This window comes from Amblyomma americanum, chromosome 2 (genome assembly GCF_052857255.1).
Source record: "Amblyomma americanum isolate KBUSLIRL-KWMA chromosome 2, ASM5285725v1, whole genome shotgun sequence".
Classification (NCBI taxonomy): Eukaryota; Metazoa; Arthropoda; class Arachnida; order Ixodida; family Ixodidae; genus Amblyomma; species Amblyomma americanum.
In genome coordinates, this window is record NC_135498.1 from 93,591,194 (window position 1) to 93,602,012 (window position 10,819).

The following is a 10,819-nucleotide window of genomic DNA, read 5'->3' on the forward strand; positions in this document are numbered from 1 at the left end:
TATATTCACAAGAATTAACATTTTTTAAACAGAAATAGCTGGATTGTCGTAATAGTAAACTGCAGTGGTAGAATCCCAATGATATGAATCACGGTTGATACGAATTTCAGGATGATATGAATTTGTAATATTGCCTGGCCGGAGTGCATTGTTTACAGTGTACAGAATTTAGGATGAACCTGACATTCCCGTGTCACTACGGGTGATACTAATGCGCCAGCCACAACCGCACCCTCGAGTACCTCTAAGCTCTGACCATACATTGCCAGTTGCACAGTATGCACCGTGAGCAGTGAGTGGCGGCTTGCAGCCATGATTAAATGCCGTCAGTTAACAGATCTGCATGAATGCATTTCCTGTGCTGCATACAGATTTTCTTTGTTTTGGATGATACAAATGTCAGATTATGCAAATATTTTTTGCGATTGCTTGATATTCGTATCGTTGAGGTTCTATTGTAATAGGACAAGTTTACTGGTGGCCAAACAGGAATGGAAGAGCTGTTAATGGCTTTGAACTCTGCGTTGGGCTGGGCGGTGGGTGTTATGGATCTGTCACTTCAGTCTCATGGAGAAAGTGTGTTTGAAGGATGGCACGAAATTTGTGTGAGGGGCTGGAAACAAACTGCCAGCGGTTAAAAGTATGTGTATGAAGGCCACTAGCATATAAATGTTTGGAAGAACAATTACAGGTATTATAGTCAAGATTTCAGGCACTCACTCTTTTTGAGGGCATAGGTATAGGAAGAGTGGAGTTGTGCTGAAAGAAGTTAGGGGTGTGTGGTGTTTGAAGGCCACTGCATTGCCAATGGTCGAGGACATTCATGACCAGCTCGCAGTGGGCAGCACAAACATTCGAGATTGTCAGGCCGAAGTCATAGTGGCAGGGTCTTGATGTGTAACTTTGCGTGGCAGTGCCACAGTTCAATGAAGGCCGGGAGGAGTTTCTCTCTTCTTGCATGAGCCTGGTGCCAACCGTTATACAAATGCAAAATGCAAGCTTCAGGCACGCCAACTATACTCAACCCCATCCTCGGTCCAGGCAACCTAAGGATCAAAAGGTGGTTACGCAGTTGGAGCTTTGTGGCAGCTGGCATGATCGTCGACGTGAGGCTAGTGTAACGCCATTGAAGGTGTGAAGGATTTCTCTGGCATCTAGTGTGTTGCGATGCTAATGTGAATTGGAACCACCCTCACTATAAACTGTGCTTGGCCTAGCCATATCACATAGCCAGGCTGGCCGGCCTGTAGGAAGCCTGCCTCTGTGTCTACATACCGCCCGTTTATCTTCTTTCCCCCGTGCTTCCGTTCAGCTGTTGTCAGTTTTGCTACACGCGGCTATGGCGCAAATAAGAGATTTTCACTTTCGAAACCATGGACAAGAGTACCATGTACCACAAATTCTGTCATTGGCGAAGGACACCAAATTCTGTCGTTGGCGGCTTACTCTTAAAGGGAACGGGCAATACTTGGTCGCCGGCAAGAGTCGGCAGCACCAGGCGTGGCTGACTGCTTGCCGTCTGCTACAGTGCGCCGCTGCCGCTTGCCCTTGTGGAGGTGGAAGACCTTGCTCTCTATGTCCAGAATAAGCACATATTGCATTTAATCATAACATCGACATTTTATGGTACCACTGGTTTATAACTGGTCGTACTGTGCACCTCTTGATAACATTTTGTGCCGCTAAATTGGAAGCTGCCCCTTGCCAAATTTCGGATGGCTGTTTTTGAGTCGCTGAAAATCGGGTCAGCTGTAGTACTAGCTATCGCTATCGCTGCCTCCTCTGCAGTTTCTGAGGAGAGGATTTTCACTGATCCAGAGGTGACAAAGCGTTCCCGCTCGTCCACCACCACAACTGCAAATGTGTCCTTGTCCTTATACTCTGCCGCATCTACGTAGACTGCCCCGTTGTACTCTGGTTCTTGCCTTCCTGCAGTCCTCGTGATATATCGGATGCACGGTGTCTGGACCAAGCTTCCACCCATCTTTAGAACTGCTGGTACACCTTTCGTTTCTTAATTATACGTCCGCCGCATTGGCTCAGTGGCTGGGGCGTGCGGCTGCTGATCCGAAGGCCGCGGAATCGAACGCCAACTGCATTTCGACGTCGACACACAGTGAAAAACCCCAGGCGATCTAAATTAATCCAAGAGTCCTCCACTGTGATTGCGTGCTTCATAGGCCCTGTGTCGCTGCAGATGTTAAACCCCACAGTTTACTTTCTTTTTCGTTATTATAACTGATAACTCCTACGAAGACGCACTCTCTCTCTTCCTTTGGCCATGCTATGCTTTTTCTATCTCGAGCTATTGTTTTCAGGTGTGGGACCGGTGCTTAAAGCCTGGCTGTGTCGAAGGGGGGTCTCCTGATTCAAGCAGGTGGAGAGGGAAATCAGGAGGGAGGAGGTGGCTGGCGACCTGCTTTACACAGTTTTATACGAAGGGGAGAAATCATTTTTAAAGGTACCCTATTGCGGCTGTCAAACCGCGCACATGCTTCGAAGCTTGCCTGACAGCTGTCGCGGTAATAAGAATAGTGGCCAGGGAATTGGACGCAAGATGTTATCCTCCGCAAGCGCTATTCACCACTAGCCTTCAATGTGTTTTGGGATGTGAGAACCCCACAGTTTATGATTTCCTTCATTATGTGTACTCCGCTTTTCAAGAAATGGTGGTCTCATCATTCGCTGAGGCGCACGACCATTGGAACTAAATAATTGTGCTTTGCATGCACCTCTACTTTTTATATTTTAGTGTGCTAGCACTTATAGTGGTCATTCCCTGCATTTAGCCGTTGTGTGTTTGTCTCTCTGAAGCCGGTTTTAATGCAAAAGCTTTACTGGCGAACTCGCCATTTCGCCGTGGCGGTGCTCCGAGGAGGCACATGACGTCACAACACGCGCCTCGCCGCGGATATCTCTCGCGCGTGCTCCCTAGTCACTACTGCGCATGCGCCGTTAGTAGCACCGAGCCACAGGTGTTCCGCCACTGCGCAGCGCCGCGCCTTTCTCAAAATCCAACTTAATAATAGTAATTGGTTTTTTTGGGGATAAGAGAGGGAGTGAAAGAAGAAAGGAAGAGAGGTGCCCTAGTGGAGGGCTCCGGAAAAATTTCGACCACCTGGGGATCTTTAACGTGCACTGACATCGCACAGCACACGGGCGCCTTAGCGTTTCTCCTCCATAAAAACACAGCCGCCGCGATTTTCAGTTTTCTCTTCTTTCCCTCCCTCCTTTATCCCTTCCTTTAAGGCACGGTTCGGGTGTCCACCGAGATATGAGACGGTTACTGTGCTTCGCGCGCTCGCCGCGCCATCTGGCATGACGTCACACCGCGCGGCTCGCCGCCCCCGCTGTTTGGTATGACTTCACACCGCGTTCGGCCCGTTTCACATGCATGCGATTTCCGCCTGCGACACTGCGAATTCTGTCGGCCTGCGACTGGGGAGAGGCGTCGGTCTAGTCGCAGACGGCTTGCGATCTAGTTCCGTCGGGTTGGAATTCAGTCGCAGTGTCGGTGTGTTCGCTCTGCGACTGACCAATGGGGAGCGCCGAGATGGCGTGCGACGTGCGGTCACGTGGGAGCTGTTACCGCGGTGGAAGCAAAACTATTTATTCTAATGAAAACATACGGAATAATGCCTTGCATCAAAAAATACGCTGGTCATAAAATCAACACATTCTGTGTGATGTTTCTGTCGCGTTTAATAGTGGGTTGCCTATGCAAACATCCAGGAACCTTGCCGGTTCTTCCGACCGAATTCGTTGTGTCGGCGTTGCATGTGAAAGCAGTGACCGAAAATCGCACTGCGGCCTCACCGACTAGACCGAATATTTTCGGTCCAGTCGCAGCATGTGAAACGGGCCTTCCTCGTCGTTGCGTCAAGCGCAGTTGGCCGACGTGACATCGCCGTGCAGCGCGCGCGTTACGCCGGAGCATAAACGCGCCTTAACAGAGCCTGCGCTAAACCGCTAACCAACGTATTCGGTGGCGGCATCTATGGGAGCCACTGCAACCCCCCGCACACTCACTGCTACCACTCCGCCACGATGGCTCAACCTCAATAAAGGCGCCTCTAGTGAATGCACTCTTCCGATGAAGTCGCCGCGCTTTCGCTACGTATATCCTGGCGTAATAGAGCTAGGCAATCAGCAATTTTTGTGGCAGGCTGCCCACCGGGCGGAGGGCGACCCTTGTCCAGGTAAGGATGGATGGACGGACGGGTGTGTGCGCGTGCGCGCGTGATACCTATAGCCCACAGTGTCGGGCGGCAGCCCATTCACTCGTGAGAGGCTGCTCGGGAAAACCAACTGCATGGGTTGCAACCCAAGTCCGACCAACGGTAGCACCTGCCATAGAAGGGCAGTGGCGCATCTCTTGACCTCTGCACCACTGCACCAGGAGTGGCAGAATGACTCCAAGAGGTCTATGAATGGAGCGACCAATTTCGCCATTATCGCTATCTGAACAATCGCCATCCATGAACACTGGTTCTGAACACCGGAACCGAAGGGAAAGCTGAACTGCTAGTGCACCAAATTCGCATTTGGCATAACTACGCAATCCGCCGTGGTGGCTCTGTGGTTAGGGCGCTCGGCTGCTGATCCGGAGATGGAGGCGAAACGCTAAGGCGCCCGTGTGCTGTGCGATGTCAGTGCACGTTAAAGATCCCCAGGTGGTCGAAATTATTCCGGAGCCCTCCACTACGACACCTCTTTCTTCCTTTCGTCTTTCACTCCATCCTTTATCCCTTCCCATATGGGGAGCCGTTCAGGTGTCCACTGATATGCGCCATTTCCTTTCCCCAAAAACCAGTCTTAAGTTTTAAAGGGACACTGAGGAGAAATTGAAGTTGGCTTGTATCGATAGAATAGCAGCTCCTGATCACAAAAACGCCACTCTTAGTGAAAACAAAGCTCTTGTAATGTAGAAAATAGCAAGAACCAAAATAGAGGTGTCTCCGCCACGGGCCAATCTCGCAAGTACAAGCGTGATTACTTCCTAGGACAAGAGGCGCCACCTTGGAGGAATTTTCCTTCATGGAAACCACGAATCTCTGGGGCTGGCAAAGGAAGGTTGCGCACCGCACCGCTAGCCGTCAGAAATCACGGAGTCTGCGTTTACGTCACGTATCACGTCACTCCGTTCTGAGACGTCATAAGAGTTGCCGTGGCGTCATAAGAGTTCCCTGAGTTTGAATCAGAGCGGCGGGAAAAACTTTCTCAACTTGGAATCCAAATTTCTTTGAAATAAATGCATCTTTCGCGCCCGGACAAGCGGCAACAAAGCCATGAAATGCCGAACTATCAGATTTTGCTAACAAAAAAAATGATAGAGTTCTCCTCAGTGTCCCTTTAACTAACTACGCAAATCGACCATCATGTTTTGTTTACTCTCGGAGCCGAAGGATTACTGGGGGTAACGAGTTAGATGAATAAAACGCCGCGTGAGCATTATTAGTCAACCATACGTTGCTGCTCGTGACGGTTTCACGTCGAGTGATTGTCGAGATACTAGAAGTCGGCACTTCGCATTCTTGCGTCATCGCAGCACTCGCCATGGGTGCTTTCCTATGTCGACAGTGTTTCCCGACGAACTAATGCGAATAATTAATTTGACCAGGTGCAGTTAGCGGAATTCTCGAAAGACATCGCTAATTATGTTCTGCTTGTAACTTATGCGAGCTCTTTCCTTGGTTATAATGACTGGCTGCATTGAGGAAACCAGACATCACAGAGACCCCAAAAAAGGGAGAGGAGGTTTCCCTCCACCACACAAACTCAATTTTAAGAGTACAGTGGAGCTGAGCTAGTTGGCGTCACAGCTAGTCGTAATGCATTTAATTTGAGTAACCTAAACCAAAAATGTTCCAACAGAAGTCGTTGATTGACTGGCCCCTGTTTATGAGCATGATTAGTAAAACTGAAACAGAGTATGTGCAATTTTTTTTCAAGGCAGTTGATCACTTCACATGTGCGCAAGTTTTATATACACTAACAGATACACTTGTCAGCTGTGAAAGAAAAATATAAATAAAATTGAATTTTATAAAATGCAGTAAATAAGCAAACCTTGAGTCCTGCACCCCCCCCCCCCCTCCCCGCTGCGCGAGCGCTCGCACACACACACACACACACCACACACTCCAAAAAAAGTTCCGAGTCCCTGCCAGCCATGCATTGTAAGAGATAAATGCAGGCTAGGATCCTGCTTTCGACGGCCTATACCTCTTCGCAGAAATGGAAAGGAATCGGCTGTGGACTCGGTTTATTATACCGCCCCTAGTCTCGTCACCTTGTAACTGCCTGCATTATCACGTCGAGATATACTCTGTCGACGCTTTCGCTGCACTGCACGGGAACGCGGTTCGAGATTACCGCGTAGTCGCTCGGGTTGTTGGCGAAGTTTGCGAAGCTCTTTTCGGCTACTGCTTTGGGTGACGGATATGGGGAACTTACGCTGAAGTTTGCGGTGCCGATTGCAGCGCCATAGCGCATTGCCTAGCGAGAAGAGCAAGCAGTTTTGGGTAGTACTTTAGTACTTTTCCGCGCCACCTTCAGGCGCTTATCGGCCTGAGCCTCTGCGCTCTGTCGAAGGCGCACGTGCCGTGCGTCAGCTATCTGGGCTACGCCGATAGAAGCTAGGCAATGAATGCTGTCAGCCAAACGCGGGTATCTAATCGCGCAGAATGTGTTCCCGCGTTTGCAGCGGCCCAAACGGCTGACAAAAGCAGTTTTGAGTCACCGAATGATTTGATTTAGGTGGTTTAACGTCCCAAAGCGACTCAGGCTATGAGGGACGCCGTAGTGAACGGCTCCGGAAATTTCGGCCACCTGGGGTTCTTTAACGTGCACTGACATCGCACAGTACACAGGCCTCTAGAATTTCGCCTCCATCGAAATTCGACCGCCGCGGCCGGGATCGAACCCGCGTCTTTCGGGTCAGCAGCCGAGTGCCATAATCACTGAGCCACCGCGGCGGCTTGAGTCACCGAATGGAACAATGGGGAACCTGCGCTGCCAAGATGGCACTGCAATTGTTCCATTCGGTGACTCAAAACTGCTTTTGTCGCCCCGCCGCGGTGGCTCAGTGGTTAGGGCGCTCGACTACTGATCCGGAGTTCCCGGGTTCGAACCCGACCGCGGCGGCTGCGTTTTTATGGAGGAAAAACGCTAAGGCGCCCGTGTGCTGTGCGATGTCAGTGCACGTTAAAGATCCCCAGGTGGTCGAAATTATGCCGGAGCCCTCCACTACGGCACCTATTCTTCCTTTCTTCTTTCACTCCCTCCTTTATCCCTTCCCTTACGGCGCGGTTCAGGTGTCCAAAGATATATGAGACAGATACTGCGCCATTTCCTTTCCCCAAAAAACCAATTATTATTATTATTATTAAAACTGCTTTTGTCAGCCGCTTGGGCCGCTGCAAACGCGAGAACACATTCTGCGCGATTAGATACCCGCATTTGCCTGACAGCATCCATATAGCTTCTCTCGGCGTAGCCCTGATAGCTGACGCACGGCATGTGCGCCTTCGATAAAGTGTACTAGTACACTTTACCTTCGACAGAGCGCGGAGGCTCACGCCAATAAGCGCCTGAAGGTGGCGCGGAAAAGTACTAAGAGTACTACCCGAAACTGCTTGCTCTTCTCGTTAGGCAGTGTGTTATGGCGCTGCAATCGGCACCGCAAAATTCAGCGCAAGTTCCCCATTGCAGTGCCACCTTGGCAGCGCAGGTTCCCCACAGCACACTTCTTCGTATGGCATGAAACCGCTACGTCCCTCTTAACAGCCAGTGCTGTAAAAAAAAAAAAGGGGGGGGGGGATCTATCGGGACTACAACCACAACTGCCGCACGACGACACGGGCAGTGCCGCGGCACGGAGGGCTCACGCTATATGACCGCCGGCCGTGAAAAGCGTGCCAAATCGTGTACCACTTTTAATGAATACGCTCTCTTATCACGAACTAGGGTGACGCTACCGTCTAAGTATATTCTGGGGCTACCACCAGGGACTTCGAAACTTTTTTTTTGTGAGTTGGGCAAGACTTGGAGCTTGTTTTGTTATTTATTTAATGTTCAATTGCATAATGCATTTTACATTTTTTTTTCAATCTTCAAAGGTTGATGCAAACTGTCACGTTGTAGTTGCGACACTCCAGCAGTCAGGAAGACAACGAAAAGGCTTCCAAAGGAAACTGTTTAAGGGGCTGACTCGCGCCCACTAAGAACTGAATGACTCGGCGGCGGCGATAGCCACAAGCGCGCTGGGTGGTCATCGAAATGAATTCCTGCCGTTCTTTGCCGTGCTCAATTTAAAGCTGGCAAGGGACCTTCGAGATAAACAACGAAAAGCAACTACAACAATCTGGAAAAATGTGGAAGCATTTGCACGTGGCCACGGCCAATGAAGATAAGTCTGGTCGCATCTCGCATTACAGAACAAAATGATAAAGCCGCGTGCCGGTGGTTTTCAATGCGAACTAACAAACGGTGCAGAGATTCATGGCAATATAAAACGAACTGAAATGGGAAGATTTACGCACGAGGAGTGATAAGATGCAATAAAAAATGTTTGTGCATAGTTTGTTTAAATTCTGCTAATCATGATCATGTACACGGGTTAGACAGTCGACTTCTGTCGGGACATGACTGGTTTAGGTTACTCGTATACGAAATGCTTTACAAGTGGCTACGAAGGCAAGTAGCTCAGCCCCACTGTGCTTTGCTATATAAGAGTCCTAGAACTGAAGTGTTTCTATGGTCACAAATCTGATCTAAGTGCAAGCAATTGGCGACAGGGGGGGGGGGGGGGGGGGGTTCGCTGACCCCTCTGGAAAAATGTTGGCCTCCACTATACGGCATCTCTTTCTCTCTTCCTTCTTTCACCCACAGGATCCCTTCCCCAGGGCGTGGTTGAGGAATCCACCGAATACAGACCATCCCGGATATATCGAACCCGTATATTTCGAATTATTTGATATCTCGAACACACAGATTACTCTCTTGAAATTCATGTGTAAAAGTACGGCAAAGTAGCGAAGTATATCGAACTGCGCGCGCTCCCGTGCATATGCAAATCTTAATGGCGCTGTTGGATCACTTTTCGCGCGCGGAGACGGGTCGGTTTCACCCCGTCAAAGGGCACCCTTCCAGCCAATGGCGTCGGCCGATCCTCATGAACCTCCTAGCATGAGTAGCTTGGCAATGCGGGGAGAGGACTATTCCTTCCTTGCATTGTCACACTTGCAGGGTCGTGAGAATCGGCCGACGCCATTGGCTGGAAGGGGGCGCTGTAGAGGCGAAAAGTCGCTTTTTTCTTTACTTGTGTCCGGCTACGGCAGCGCTATAGCGTTGTGAAACCGCTTGACGCGGTGACCGTGCGGTGTGCTTGAGGGTGGCTTTCGATCTCTCGTACTTCTTTTTTCACGCCGCATCGCCGTCACGCAGTGAAGCCAACCTAACCACAAGTATATAGCGGCTGCATGCCCTGACCTGGCGGGCTTCGCAGGCTTCGGTGCCGAAGGAGTAGCGGAAACCAACCGTGCTCTAGTGTTAATGAGCGGTTATTCTATTTATAGTGCACTGGTAACAGGATTAGACATCTTATGATGGACAGTGGCTAATTCCAAAGCACCGTCTGCTGCGACTTCGATGCGAAACAGGTTAGCAACATCTGGCGAGCAGTGCGCTGCCACCAGTCACTAGCGTGGGCGCAACATATTCTCGCTGCTATAGCTAACGGGTAAGCTTATGAATCGCCACTTTCTATGTATCGAATTAATGATATATCGAACTATTTCCCCATACCATTTGAGTTTGATGTTCGACTGTAGTGAGGCTGCTTACAGCGTTTTTCCTTTCCTAAAAACTAAAACCGCAAGATGCGCTGGGGTGGCTGCTAACGGAACTGATGCTGTCACATGAAGAAGGCTGCGGAACTGCAGTTAACCGCCGTCCAAGCGCGCGAAGACTGGCTACAATGTTTTGCAGTGCATGCGTGCACCATGGTTGGTGCGAAGCAGGGGTAGCGTTGAAAGCGAAACTACTGCACGCAGTCGGTGATCAAGCATTATCGGCGATCCGCGGTGTTCGAATATTAGTCACGTGGTATCCCTTGCTAGCATCCGCCGCGTGTAGGCATGCGGACGCTACTTTCTGCGCGCGCATGCAGTGCGTTTGCTTCGCCGCTGCGTCATTAAAACTTGGTCAAGAATTGCAGACGAGGAGGCAGACTTACCACCAGTTACCGTGACCGCTTCGCGTGTCTAAAGCAGCTGGTCAAGAGCGAGGCTTTCGGCAAGGTTAGCATATACCCGCGCTGGTGAGCTTGGAATGCGCCGTGATAACCTATATGTTGTGAAGAAGCAGACGCGCTTAACGCATTAATAAAATAAAATAAACGACATTCGGTCAGAATTGGCATTTTTGGCTGTAGTATGGGAAGTCCTTTAGTACGAACTTCATGTTATAGCGAACGCAATTTGCATATCATGGTTTCGTGGGCTCGACTGTATTACTATACATAGCCGGATACAACTCGAGAACGAAGTCGAAGATGGTCCTCATAGGAGACCCTCCAGCCAATGGCGTCGAGCGATTTTCATGACTCGGTGGTTAATCCGATTAAGCCGTGGTTGATCCCCTTTCATCTGCCACACCCTGCGATGTCACGCTAGAAGGTGCCAAGGGATTAATTCTGATGTAATCAGGATCGGTCGACGTCATTGGCTGGAAGGCGCCCTTTGAGGCTCAGTTGCCGCTTCGTTCTTGAGTCGTATCTGACTATATCACTGAAATACCAGAGAAATGAAATGCAAAA